This window comes from Salmo salar, chromosome ssa01, assembly GCF_905237065.1.
Source record: "Salmo salar chromosome ssa01, Ssal_v3.1, whole genome shotgun sequence".
Classification (NCBI taxonomy): Eukaryota; Metazoa; Chordata; class Actinopteri; order Salmoniformes; family Salmonidae; genus Salmo; species Salmo salar.
In genome coordinates, this window is record NC_059442.1 from 23,680,098 (window position 1) to 23,695,267 (window position 15,170).

Genomic DNA, 15,170 nt, shown 5'->3' on the forward strand with positions numbered 1-15,170 from the left:
TTTCTCAATCCCACCATAGTTCCTGTACTATGTGGCAACATCAATTCCCCTGTCTTCCCTCAACTTGGCCCTGACCACTCAGAGACATGTGAAATAGTTAGCTCCCCAACAGGAAGGTCCACATTTGATTAAAACAGTGCCTCTGTTGGCACAACCACTCCAGAAAGGAGAACCTGGCTTAGTTCAGTAAACCCACTTTATTAAGGGCAGATTACTCTGGTTAAAGGCTGTTATGTTAAATGTGCAACCAGAGGGAAAAAAACTCTCGACCACCTTTACTCCACACACATAGACGCGTACAAAGCTCTCCCTCGCCCTCCATTTGGCAAATCTGACCATAATTCTACCCTCCTGATTACTGCTTACAATCAAAATTGAAAGCAGGAAGCACCAGTGACTCGGTCAATAAAAAGTGGTCAGATGAAGCAGATGCTAAATAACAGGACTGTTTTGCTAGCACAGACTGGAATATATTCCAGGATTCTTCCGATGGCATTGAGGAGTACACCACATCAGTCACTGGCTTCATCAATAAGTGTATCGAGGACATCGTCCCCACTGTGACTGTACTTACATATCCCAACCAGAAGCCATGGATTACAGGCAGCATCCGCACTGAGCTAAAGGATAGAGCTGTCGCTTTCAAGGAGCGGGACTCTAACCCGGAAGCTTATAAGAAATCCCTATTGCCCCCCGACGATCCATCAAACAGGCAAAGAGTCAATACAGGACTAAGATCGATTCGTACTACACCGGCTCCGATGCTCGTCAGATGTGGCAGGACTTGCAAACTATTAGACTACAGAGGGAAGCACAGCCGAGAGCTGCCCAGTGACACGAGCCTACCAGACGAGCTAAATTACTTCTATGCTCGCTTTGAGGCAAGTAACACTGAAACATGCATGAGAGCATCCACTGTTCCGGACGACGATGGATTACCAGGATGTGTACTCCAAGCATGTGTTGACCAACTGGCAAGAGTCTTCACTGACATTTTCAACCTCTCTCTGTCTGAGTCTGTAATACCAACATGGTTCAAGCAGACCACAGTAGTCCCTGTGCCCAAGAACACTAAGGTAACCTGCCTAAATGACTACCGATCCATAGCACTCATGTCTTCAGCCATGAAATGCTTTGAAAGGCTGGTCATGGCTCACATCAACACCATTATCCCAGAAACCCTAGACCCACTCCGATTTGCATACCGCCCTAACAGATCCACAGATGATGCGATCTCAATCGCACTTCACACTGCCCTTTCACACCTGGACAAAACACCTAATATGAGAATGATATTCATAGACTACAGCTCAGCATTCAACACCATAGTGCCCTCAAAGCTCATCACTAAGCTAAGGACCCTGGGACTAAACACCTCCCTCTGCAACTTGATCCTGGACTTCCTGACGGGCGGCCCCCAGGTGGTAAGGGTAGGTAACAACACATCGGCCACGCTGATCCTCAACACTGGGGCCCCTTGGGTGCATGCTCAGTCCCCTCTTGTACTCCCAGTTCACTCATGACTGCACGGCCAGGCACGACTCCAACACCATCTTTAAGTTTGCCAATGACACAACAGTGGTAGGCCTAAACGACAACGACGAGACAGCCTATAGGGAGGAGATCAGAGACCTGACCGTGTTGTGCAATAACAACAACCTCTCCCTCAACGTGATCAAGACAAAGGATATGATTGTGGACTACAGGTAAAGGAGGACCGAGCATACCCCCATTCTCATCGACGGGGCTGTAGTGGAGCAGGTTGAGAGCTCCTTGGCGTCCACATCACCAACAAACTAAAATGGTCCAAGCACACAAACAGTGGTGAAGTGGGCACAACAAAACCTATTGCCCTTCAGGACACTGAAAAGATTTGTCATGGGTCCTCAGATCCTCAAAACGTTCTACAGCTGCACCATCGAGAGCATCCTGACTGGTTGCATCACTGCCTGGTATGGCAACTGCTCTGCCTCCAACCGCAAGGCACTACAGAAGGTAGTGCGTACGGCCCAGTACATCACTGTGGCCAAGCTTCCTTCCATCCAGGACCTCTATACCAGGGGGTGTCAGAGAAAGGCCCTAAAAATTGTCAAAAACTCCAGCCACCCTAGTCATAGACTGTTCTCTCTGCTACCGCACGGCAAGCGGTACCAGAGCGCCAAGTCTAGGTCCAAGAGGCTTCTAAACAGCTTCTACCCCCAAGCCATAAGACTCCTGAACATCTAGTCAAATGGCTACCCAAACTATTTGCATTGCTCTTTTACGCTGCTGCTGCTCTGTTACTGCTGCTACTCTCTGTTTATGCTGCTGCTACTCTGTCTATGCATAGTCACTTTAATAACTACCTACATGTACATATTACCTCAACTAACCGGTGCTCCTGGACATTGACTCTGTACCGGTAGCCCCTGTATATAGCCTCGTTATTGTTATTTTCTGCTGCTCTTTAATTATTTGTTACTTTTATTATTTTCTTTAGGTATTTTTCTTAACTGCATTGTTGGTTAAGGGCTTGTAAGTAAGCATTTCACTGTAAAAATGCTTACTTACACCTGTTGTATTCTGCGTATGTGACAAATAAGATTTGATTTGTTATGTTTATTGACAGGAGTTCAGCGAGTCGTAGCCTAGGTGGGTTTGAGTCAATCTGCCCTGTTTCCTGTGTTTTCACTGTGGGCTGTGAGAACATGAGGCAGAAGTGGGACGAGATGGAAGTCACCAATGATATAGTGAGGTCTACTCCTTCAAATGGAGTGTCAATATTTGATTCTAGTACATAAATTATTTACTAGGTATATTGTTTAATTTAAGTATGTTTTACTTTGAGCATGTACCAGGCTAAACCTGTGTATGTGTATGTGTGTGTGTGTGTGTGTGTGTGTGTGTGTGTGTGTGTGTGTGTGCGCACATTGAAAGTGCTCTGTTAGGGCAGTGTCAAACACCCATGCATGGTTTTCACAGATCAGCAGAACATGTATGTAATTTACTGCATGTATGACTTCTATGTAAATGACAACTCCTGGGGGTATTCTCTATGTGTATTTCTCCCTCTTCACCACTGTATTACCGCCACACCGGCATGACTTTACTTTCATTCATCTGATGACTGTTATTTATCGAATCAGCTAACTACAGTGGCAAGAAAAAGTATGTGAACCCTTTGGAATTACCTGGTTTTCTGCATAAATTTGTCATAAAATTTGATCTGATCTTTATCTTAGTCACCACAATAGACAAACACAGTGTGCTTAAACTAATAACACAAAATGTTTGTATTTTTTTTGTCTATTGTCATGCCCTGACCATAGAGAGCCTTTTATTCTCTATGTTGGTTAGGTCGGGGTGTGACTAGGGTGGGTAATCTAGGTTGTTCTATTTCTATGTTGGCCTGGTATGGTCCCCAATCAGAAGCAGCTGTTTATCGTTGTCTCTGATTGGGGATCATATTTAGGCAGCCATTTCCCCACTGTGTTTTGTGGGATCTTGTTTTGGTTTTGTGTAGTTGCCTGTGAGAGCTTCACGTTTCGTTTGTTCGTTTATTGTTTTGTATTTGCTGAAGTTTCACTTTATAATAAAGATGTGGAACGCTACGTACGCTGTGCCTTGGTCCAGTTCTTATGAGGATCGTGACAGAAGATCCCACCACAACAGGACCAAGCAGCATGCCCAGGAGGAGAAGGTATCCTGGGCTTGGGAGGAGATCAAGGAGGAGAAGATATCCTGGACATGGGAGGAAATCATGGAGGGACACGAAAGCCTTCCTTGGAAGCAGACACAAGGAGATAAGGGAGGACAGCGACGACGCCGGGGTTCGCAGCCACAAGGAAAGCCCAAAGGACAGCCGGGGGGCACACGGGGTGGTCGGCAGAGCCGAGGAGCGAACCAGAGCCAATCTGGGAGAAGGAGAAATTGGAGGAGAGTGAACGGAGAGTCAGAGACCGTCAGTGAGTTGATGGAGAAATTGGAGGAGAGAGAAATGAGAGAGTTGTTGTGTTGGTGTATGATGCACGACATTCGCCCTAAGGAGCATGTTATCTGTTTGATGCCACCTGAGTCAGCTCTCCGTACTCGTCCTGAGGAGCGTGCTAGCAGTCTGGTAAAAACTGTGCCAGCTCCACGCACCAGGTCTCCAGTGTGCCTCCACAGCCCAGTACGTCCTGTGCCAGCTTCCCGCACTCACCGTGCGAAGTGTGTCATCGTTCCGGTAAGATTTGTGCCGGCCCTACGCACCAGGTCTCCAGTACACCTTCACAGCCCAGTACGTCCTGTGCCAGCTCCTCGCACTCGCCCTGAAGAGCGTGTCACCAGTCCGGTGCAACCTGTGCCGGTCCCACGCATCAGGCCTCCAGTGTGCCTCCCCAGTCCGGCATGTCCTGTGCCTGCTCCCCGCACTCGCCCTGAAGTGCGTGTCACCAGTCCGTTGCCACCTGTACCAGCTCCACGCACTAGGCCTCCAGTGCGCATCAACAGTCCAGAGCTTCCGGCAACGGTCCACAGTCCGGAACCTCCTGCGACGGTCCACAGTCCGGAACCTCCTGCGACGGTCCACAGGCCGGAGCCCTCCTTTGCGCCGGTGCCCAGTTCAGGCACGGCGTCCAGTCCAGCTCCATGGCAGGAGCCTTCCTCTGCGCCGGTGCCCAGTGAGGGCACGGCGTTCAACCCAGCTCCATGGCAGGAGCCTTCCTCTGCGCCGATGCCCAGTCCAGTCACGACGTTCAGCTCGGCGCCATGGCCGGATCTGGGGTCTGGGCGGGGGTTACGACCTGCACCGGAGCCACCACCAACGCTAGATGCCCACCCGGACCCTCCCCTATTGATTCAGGTTTTGCGGCCGGAGCTGCCCTACCCTCCAAAAAACACTCACAAAATTTGAGTATTCTATTCACAAGAAGCATTGCCTGATGTGTACCATGCCTCGAACAAAGGAGATCTCAGAAGACCTAAGATTAAGAATGGTTGACTTACATTTGTAACTCTTTCCAGCTTTATGTCTCTCTAAAAGCCATGATGTTCATCAGTCCACGGTAAGACCAATTGTCTGTAAATGGAGAAAGTTCAGCACTGTTGCTACTCTCCCTAGGAGTGGCCGTCCTGCAAAGATGACTGCAAGAGCACAGTGCAGGGTGCTTTATGAGGTTATGAAGAATTCTAAAGTGTCAGCTAAAGACTATCAGAAATCTCTGGAACATGCTAACATCTCTGTTGACAGGTCTACGATACATAAAACACTAAACAAGAATGGTGTTCATGGGAGGACACCATGGAAGAAGCCACTGCTGTCCAAAAAAACATTGCTGCACGTCTGAAGTTCGCAAAAGAGCACCTGGATGTTCCACAGCGCTTCTGGCAAAATATTCTGTGGACCGATGAAGCTACAGTTGAGTTGTTTGGAAGGAACACACAACACTATGTGTGGAGAAAAAAGGCACAGCACACCAACATCAAAACCTCATCCCAACTGTAAAGTATGGTGGAGGGAGCGTCATGGTTTGGGGCTGCCTCAGGGCCTGGACAGCTTGCTATCATCGACGGAAAAATGAATTCCCAAGTTTATCAATACATTTTGCAGGAGAATGTAAGGCTATTTGTCCGCCAATTGAAGCTCAACAGAAGTTGGGTGATGCAACAGGACAACGACCCAAAACACACAAGTAAATCAACAACAGAATGGCTTCAACAGAAGAAAATACGCCTTCTGGAGTGGCCCAGTCTGAGTCCTGACCTCAACCCGATTTTTAAAATGCTATGGCATGACCTCGAGAGCGGTTCACCCCAGACATCCTAAGAATATTGCTGAACTGAAACAGTTTTGTAAAGATGAATGGTCTATAATTCCTTCTGACGGTTGTGCAGGTCTGATCCGCAACTAGAGAAAATGTTTGGTTGAGGTTATTGCTGCCAAAGGAGGAACAAGCAGTTCTTAAATCCAAGGGTTCACATACTTTTTCCACATTACACTGTGAATGTTTACATGGTGTGTTCAATAGACATGAAAACGTATAATTGTTTTTGTGTTATTAGTTTAAGCAGACTGTGTTTGTCTATTGTTGTGACTTAGATGAAGATCAGATCAAATGTTATGAACAATTTATGTAGAAATCCAGGTAATTCCAAAGGGTTCACATACTTTTTCTTGCCACTGTATGTTTAATTGGTACCCATTTTTTTTTTATTGTTATTATTTTTTATATTTTTTTAATATTTTTTTATAGTTAATCGGGTAACAATTAACTCATTAGGAATTGCGGCACCACGAGAGCGGTTCTTTAACCTGTGGAGGTGTAGGGGGCAGTATTTTCACGGCCGGATGAAAAACGAACCCAAATTAAACTGGTTACTGGTTATATTATAAACTGGTTATATTATTAGTAGATTTGGATAGAAAACACTCTGAAGTTTCTAGAACTGCTTGAATGGTGTCTGTGAGTATAACGGAACTCATATGGCGGCAAAAACCTGAGAAAAATTCAACCAGGAAGTGGAAGATCTGAGAATTGTGGTTCTTCTTTTGAATGCCTATCAAAACTACAGTGTCTGTGGGGTCACGTTGCACTTCCTAAGGCTTCCATTGGCTGTCAACAGCCTTAACCTCTATGGGCTAGGTGGGACGCAAGCGTCCCACCCGTGGTGCACTCCATCAACAGCAGGTGCATTTCAAGAGCGGCAAATTTGAATCCAAATAAATATCAAAATTCAAATTTTTCAAACATACAACTATTTTACACCCTTTGAAAGATAAACATCTCCTTAATCTAACCACGTTTTACGATTTCAAAAAGGTTTTACGGCGAAAGCATAAATTTAGAGTATGTTAGGACAGTACATTTACAAGAGTTGTGTGTAATGTTGTGCCAATTCAAAGACAGGCGTCACCAAAACCATAAATCAGCTAAAATTATGCACTAACCTTTTACAATCTCCAACAGATGACACTCCTAGGACATTGTGTTAGACAATGCATGCATTTTTAGTTCTATCAAGTTCATATTTATATCCAAAAACAGCGTTTTACTGTGGCGTTGATGTTCAGGAAATCGTTTCCCTTCAATAACCGGCAGTCAAGTCAGCACCACAAATTAAATAATTAAAATTAGAAAACATTGGTAAAATATTATATTGTCATTTAAAGAATTATAGATTTACATCTCTTGAACGCAATCAACTTGCCAGATTTAAAAATAACCTTACTGGGAAATCACACTTTGCAATAATCTGAGCACTGCGCCCAGAAAAATATGCGTTGCGATACAGACTAGCCGCCATGTTGGGGAGATCTAAAATCGAAAATACTATGTAAATAATCCATTACCTTTGATTCTCTTCATCAGATGTCACTTCCAGGTATCACAGGTCCATAACGAATGTAGTTGTGTTCAAAAAGCTCATCATTTATGTCCAAAAATCTCCATCTTGTTAGCACATGATCTAAGCCCGCCGGACTTCACTTCATGAACGAGGGGAAAAAATATATTTACGTTCGTTCAAACATGTCAAACGTTGTATAGCATAAATCATTAGGGCCTTTTTTAACCAGAACATGAATAATATTCAAGGTGGACGAATGCATTCTCTTTTATAACGTATTGGAACGAGGGTACCCAACATGAACTCGCGCGCCAGGTGTCTAATGGGCCATCATCGTTCCATGGCTCTTGTTCGGTCAGATCTCCCTCCAGAAGACTCAAAACACTTTGTAAAGGCTGGTGACATCTACTGGAAGCAATAGGAAGTGCCAAAATATTCCTCAGCCCCTGTGTTTTTCAATGGCATAGGTTTAAAGGTAATACAACACATCAGGTATCCACTTCCTGTCAGAAAATGTCTCAGGGTTTTGCCTGCCAAATGAGTTCTGTTATACTCACAGACACCATTCAAAAAGTTTTAGAAACTTTAGGGTGTTTTCTATCCATATGTAATAAGTATATGCATATTCTAGTTACTGGGTAGAATTAGTAACCAGATTAAATCGGGTACATTTTTTTATCCAGCCGTGCAAATACTGCCCCCTAGCCCCAACAGGTTAAGAAAGTTCTTTCAGCATTCTCCTGTCACTGGGCAGAGAATAGTAGCTCAGTCAATCAGTGGACTGCCTGGGGACAAAGGGATTGGATATGCGCGATCCCACGAGCGCACCGTTCCTTCTTTTTATTCTTGAATGAATATGCTATTGTCCGGTTGGAATATTATCGCATTTTTACGTTAAAAATACCATAAAGATTGATTTTAAACAACGTTTGACATGCATCTAAGAACAGTAATGGAACATTTTGACTTTTCGTCTCTGGTACCGCGCTCGCGTGTTATGCGTTTGGATAGTGCTCTGTACGCACGAACAAAACAGAGGTATTTGGACATAAATATGGATTATTTCGAACAAAAACAACATTTCTTGTGGAAGTAGCAGTCCTGGGAGTGCATTCTGACGAAGATCAGCAAAGGTAAGAGAATATTTATAATACTAATTCTGAGTTTAGGTGACCCCGAACTTGGCGGGTGTCTGTATAGCTTGCTGTGATGGCGAGCTATGTACTCAGAATATTGAAAAATGTGCTTTCTCCGTAAAGCTATTTTAAAATCTGACACAGCGGTTGCATCCAGGAGTAGTCTATCTATAATTCTTTAAATAATTGTTATATATTTTGTCAACGTTTATGATGAGTATTTTTGTAAATTGATGTGCACATTCACCGGAAGTTTTGGTGGGAATACATTTTCTGAACATCACGCGCCAATGTAAAATGCTGTTTTTGGATATAAATATGAACTTTATCGAACAAAACATACGTGTATTGTGTAACATGATGTCCTAGGAGTGTCATCTGATGAAGATCGTCAAAGGTTAGTGCTTCATTTAGCTGTGTTTTGGGTTTTTGTGACATATATCTTTGCTTGGAAAATGGCTGTGTGGTTATTTTTGTCTATGTACTCTCCTAACATAATCTAATGTTTTGCTTTCGCTGTAAAGCCTTTTTGAAATCGGACAATGTGGTTACATTAAGGAGAAGTGTATCTTTAAAATGGTGTAAAATGTTTGAGAAATTTGAATTATGAGCGTCCCACATAGCCCATAGAAGTTAGTTACCATCTTCCGAATTAAACTCTAAAGGTCTTAACCTATCACATCTATAAACAGTCAACTTATTAATCATAACCTTATCACATAATTCTGAACAGTTGTAACCTCCTGCCTCTGCAAAAACCGCAGCCTTACTTATGATTCAGTACTACACAATTATTTATTTACTAGCTAGATAAATGGTAACACAGGATAAACATACATAATACATTAAAAACAGGTCTCTAGTGGACTGACAATATGGTGGCTTGTTACAAAAGACATGGAGAGAGAGGGGAGGGGGGGTCCAGAGAGGGACAGAGACATAATACATTGGTACATTTAGAAACTACTCTCACAGTAATCATATACTTTGCACACAAACTGCCACACATTTGGAGTAAGAACTCATGAATGTAATTACATGTAAATGTCTTGATTTTTCATGTATTTCTGTCAGAACCAGGCCTTCTTGGAAGAAAGGTTGTTGGGCCTTTTTTCGGCACACTTGTAAGGCTCTGATTGTCCAAAACGGGTCCCCACCCGTCTCTTATTGTTCAGTCCCTCCAGGATTTAGCAATTTTTTTGTGTGATTTCCGGTGCCAAAAATGCTTGATTTTGCGGCAGCTTTTTTCTGAAATTCTGTGATACAGTTTGCGATGTTTTTTTCATGTTCATTTCATATAAAGCAATAAAAAGTAATATGTGCTCAGTTTTAGGATGATTTTAAGCAGAATACATAACACAAAAACAGTTAGAAACGTTTAAAGTGTTTATTTTCCTGAACAAACAGCTATTTTTTTTTTACAAAAAAGGCGTGGAAGCTAGCTCAGAGTTCCAAAAAAAAAAAATGCATGTCCCCATAATCTGTAGGTACTAAAAAAGATTAAACTAAGACAAAATAAACACCTGGGGTCCAATCTGCAATTAAGACATATTATATCTCAAGGTTATCTTCCATGAAAAAATTAGATACACAGTGCTCTTTTGGGCTGTTTGTTTATTTGAACAAACGCAGCTCTTTCTGAACATAACGAGAGGTGGGAGGATGACCAAGGGCCTAGCTCATCTAGGCCTATATCTTAATGTAATCGTCCATTTCTCATCTAGGCCTATATCTTAATGTAATCGTCCATTTCATCCTCCTCCATATCAGTTGCTCCACTGCGGAGTCATTGGTTGTGGAACATTAAGTTTTACAGAGAGTTTAAAACGGCAAAGCTGACAAATTGCACTCAGTGCTTTGAGCAGCGCTCTCCATAGACAGACTGGGGAGAGCAGAGTGCCGACCACCCTACTAAAGCCAAGGTTAGCGGAGTACAAGTTTGAGTAAAACGCCACTCACCTTGATTGGTCAAAATTGCGAGCTCTCGCATAATATGTGCTGATTGGTTGGTTTTGCGTTGAATTATGCAATCGCAGAATCACGGAATCCTGGAGGGACTGACTGTTGCTCTCCTTTGCCGTCGCCAGGCATCCAGCAACCTGTCGCGTAGTCCTGAACCGAACTACAGAGCTCACTCTACTTCCACTCGCGCTGGAAGATGATTCTTTGAAGATAGGCAAGCCAGCCATGTCGATGGTTCTCAGTGGGGTGATGAGAGTAGCGGAATACAGTGATTTGAGAAGAGTAGTAGAATGGTCCCACTTAATTACACTTTTCTTGATACTTTACTTAGGACAGCTAATCAGCCGTACGAGTGATTGTCCGGGAGGTGACTATCGTCTCTACCTCGTGTTGAGATTAAGAGTTCCAACCACTTTAAATGTGAGCTGTAGCTCAATGTCTTTCTGGTCTGATGTTAATTCTTATCCCATCATTTTATACAGTTCATTCAAAAGGCGCGGTTCCACCAGGCTGATACGCTCTCTGACCTCACTCAGGGGGCTACAAACTGAACCAGTCTTACTTGGTGTGATCATGGTTCGTGAATTCTAATAACCTTCCTCCTGAATGGAGGGTTCTATTTATTAGCGGCATGTGTGTTAATGATCAGAAGAGTGTTTTGGAGATTCCCTTCCATGTGTTGCAATCTGAGTGACTACTGCCTCATCTGTTATCAAGGGCAATTCGAATTGTTAGGTCTCAAACCTTCTTACTGATTGTGGCTGGACTGACTGTTGCTGGCATTGGTACTGGTACCCAAGGGGACCAGCTACTCTACCAATTGCTTGCGTAATGTTATCCTACCGGAACGCGTTACCATTTTTTTGTGGGTGGTGGAAAGCCAGTGTTGGACACCTCAGTGATATCTCAAGGTGTATTCTAAGGTTATCCCCGTTAAGGGGCTTGTCCGCTCCTCTTTGTTCTCATGGAAGTTTACAACTTGATTTGTTTCCTGATCGGGCGGCCTCGTACAGTGTTGCACGTAGAGGCTCATCATGGGTCTGGGCCTGTATTCCCCCCCTTTGTGTCTCGGGACCCCCCCACCACCACCACCAGCGTTTGGTGTCCCATGTTCTGAGCAAGGCACTTAAACGTTAGCTTTCTTACATGGCACATATTGCACTTTTACTTTCTTCTCCAACACTTTGTTTTTGCATTATTTAAACCAAATTGAACATGTTTCATTATTTATTTGAGACTAAATTGATTTTATTGATATATTATATTAAGTTAAAGTAAGTGTTCATTCAGTATTGTCATTATTACAAATATATATATAAAAATCGGATGATTAATCAGTATTGGCATTTTTTGGTCCTCCAATAATCGGTACCGTATCGACGTTGAAAAATCATAATCGGCCGACCTCTAAACTAGTGTAGCCCACAGCCATATGGTATAGCCAGATCAGGGCCTAACATAAGGACACAGAGTATGCTATTCTGTCCTTCTGAAATAGACTACATTTTCTTCACATCTTGTTTCTTTAGACCTGTCTAAAATACATCATGAATGTATTGTGATGGTGTAGGCTATGGGTTTATTTTACTTTTTAAAATGTAGATGTTCCAAAGATCTGCATCAGTGGCTTGTAGGCTATGTGTGGAAGCCAGGCGATGCAAAATGTATTTATGTTAATTAATGGTCAATTACCGTGAGACTGGCAGATATTTGCTTGACAATCACCAGCTGACAATTTCTTGACCGCCACAGCCCTATTCACACCTCCATATAGCACACCCTCTCTCACTATGTTGTCTTCTGAACATAGTGCCTTAGAATCAGATGTCCATTCTTCTTGTTTGATATAAAATGTCTAGTCTTATCAAGATTCAGTTGCAACAAGCATACGGTTATCTTTTGTTTCTAGATGTTTCCAAATGTATTTTGTGACTGTGGATCTAGTCTGGCAACTGGATCTAGATGGCTGCATAGACCTGCGGGTCCCGACAGAGATCATTGCGGGCGCACTCTGCAGTTTTCATTCTTCGGGTGGTCAGACAACTTTGGGATGACATTTTATTTTTGTCCCGCATATTATTTGGAAACAGTCGTCTTAATGCTTTGTATGCATTAGTAGCCTTTGACGCATTATTCACACTCTCAGAATTTGCTTCTTCAATTTCAGTAGCCTACCTCTCCTACAGTAGTTTGTCGTGCGAGATCAAGTGCGTCCTACATTAGGCTATATGTGTGGTCTCAATGAAATAGAGTAGGCTGCCTATGCTTGGACTGAGAATCATGTGGCAGTTATCTTTCCAAGGATATTAACTTAAATATGATTAGGCTGTAGTTTACTACAGTGTCTGTAAAATAAATATTGATAATACAGAGAAGTAGAGGGCACTCAACCAACGTGAGTTGAGGTGCGATCAAAAAATTGCAACGTGCATACCATGGTGAGCGAGCGTTGCATCTTTTTCCTTTTTTTTCAATAAATATTTATTACCCATTTAATTGTCTTTGCCTACAAATGTTCCCACTCCTAAAAGGTAGGCTACGTATTTCCAAAACTTAGTTCAAGAGAAAGTGCAAGCATCCGCTCTCTCTCCAACTCTGCTCTCTTTAACTACATCTAGCCTATTAACTGAAAACCAGCAGGAGCGGGCAGGTGTGGTATGAAAAGCTGCAGGTTTTAGTGGGAGCGGATGTAGAACTCCATCCCGCTCAAACATCTACCTAGATCCTTGTGAAGTTGCTGTTTTTCTTGTCTAAACCCCTCATTCTGTTTGTACCTGTCCGGGATGAGGCGGTGAGGGAGGGGGAGAGTATGTGACAATGGCAGTTCAGTCCTGTCTGTGACAGCTGGGTGCCTGTGGAGTTGATCCTGTCTCACTGAGAGAGTGAAGGAGAGGTTATTTATTCATCCCTTTACACCCCCTAGCCTTTCATTTACTCCCCCCTTTTTAGTGGTTTTGGGCAGGAGAAGGTTGTGTTTACCACAGAGCCTTTTGATAGTGTTTTAATTTGAATGCATTTCCATTTTATTTCATTATTTTTCAGAGATCAAGGCAGCAGAGGGCTGTTTAGTTTCCCCGCTTCTGTGTTCCACTCTGCATTTAAAAAATGAATATTAAAGCTGCAAATTAGGAGTGTAGACTTTTCTCCCCTTGCGCTCTCTCCTCGTCCTCTCAATCTTTCCCCCCTTGTCCCTCGTCAGAGTTTGCTCAGACTCTGAGCCATCAGGAGTGCTAACCCCTCTGATGTGCTTTGCTGCGTCTTGTCTTGTTCTACACAATGTGGCTGATGAGGGAGAGGAGTAGAAAGGAGTGGGGCTTTGGGGAGATATCAAAGGAAGTAGTTGTGTTCTCTTGTGGCAGAAGGAGAGAGAACCAAAAAGCTTTGAGACTGCTCCGTGAGTTACATGGCCCTAGAGGATTGTGGGTAGGAACATCAGGGTGGTTGTCTCTTTGCTGTACATCATTGCACCCCCACCCCACCATATTTCTGTAAATCGCATCCCTGACCCAAATCTTTAAGCTCTCATCTCTCTGCATGAGAGATAGCGATTTGAAGTGTAGTTTACAGTAAACACATAGCTTTGATTTTGCCTCTCAATATTATTTGGAATTGTTTCAATGCTTGATGACACTCTCTCTCACCCTATCTGGGGTCTATCCAGTTCAGTGGAAATAAGGGTGCAGTCGCCCAGGGAATGGTTTAGAACCCAGTCACCACTCAGCCACCTTGGCTCTCCTGGAGAATGGGACTCACAGGAGAGGGGCTATGTTTTTTTTATGCTTCAGCTGGACGATGGCTAAGGAATCCTAAAAAGGCTTTAATGTAACCAATGCCCCCAAGGGACAGGCTGATATGTGCTTTTAATCTCCACTGACTGTAATGGAAGCATTAGGTACAGTAGGTCAGCAGCCAGGCCTTTTAAGAATGACCAAGCCTGCTCAGATACTGTGTTTTCGTTTGCTTGAGTGCATCACAAGTATGTGTTTGTGCGTCAGGAATAAAACTCACCATTTATCATAGGGGAATGGAGACATGCATGCAATGCATACCCATAGTGGATATGTTCAGTGCATTCAGAAAGTATTCAGACCCCTTCCCTTTTTATTTGTTATGTTACAGCCTTATTCTAAAATGGATTAGATCATTTTTTCCCCTCATCAATCTACACACAATACCCCATAATGACAAAGAGAAAATAGGATTTAGACAATTTTGCACATTTTATTACAAATAAAAAACAGAAGTACCTTACTCTGGGAGAACATTCCAGAAGGACAACCATCTCTGCAGCACTCTACCAATCAGGACTTTATGTAAGCCACTCAGTAAAAGGCAAATGACAGCCCACTTGGAATTTGAAGCAAGGTGATGGCAGCATCATGCTGTGGGGATGTTTTTCAGCGGCAGGGACTGGGAGACTAGTCAGGATCAAGGGAAAGATGAACGGAGCAAGGTACAGAGAGATCCTTGATGAAAACATGCTCCAGAGTGCTCAGGACCTCAGACTGGGGTGAAGGTTCACCTTCCAACAGGACAATGAGCCTGAGCACACAGCCAAGACAATCCAGGAGTGGCTTCGAGACAAGTCTCTGAATGTCCTTGAGTGGCCCAGCCAGAGCCCAGACTTGAACCCACCCTCTGGAGAGACTTGAAAATAGCTGTACAGCAACGCTCCCCATCCAACCTGACAGAGCTTGAGAGGATCTGCAGAGAAGAATGGGAGAAACTCACCAAATACAGGTGTGCCAAGCTTGTAGCGTCATATCC

The 15,170-nt window shown here is 43.6% G+C and overlaps 1 protein-coding gene across 3 annotated transcripts in view; it reads left to right on the forward strand.

Moving 5' to 3' along the window:
- Nucleotides 1-15,170, forward strand: part of LOC106579967 (low density lipoprotein receptor adapter protein 1-B-like) — a 75,498-nt gene that overhangs the window by 45,652 nt on the left and 14,676 nt on the right. The gene's annotated exons all lie outside the window — the stretch shown is intronic.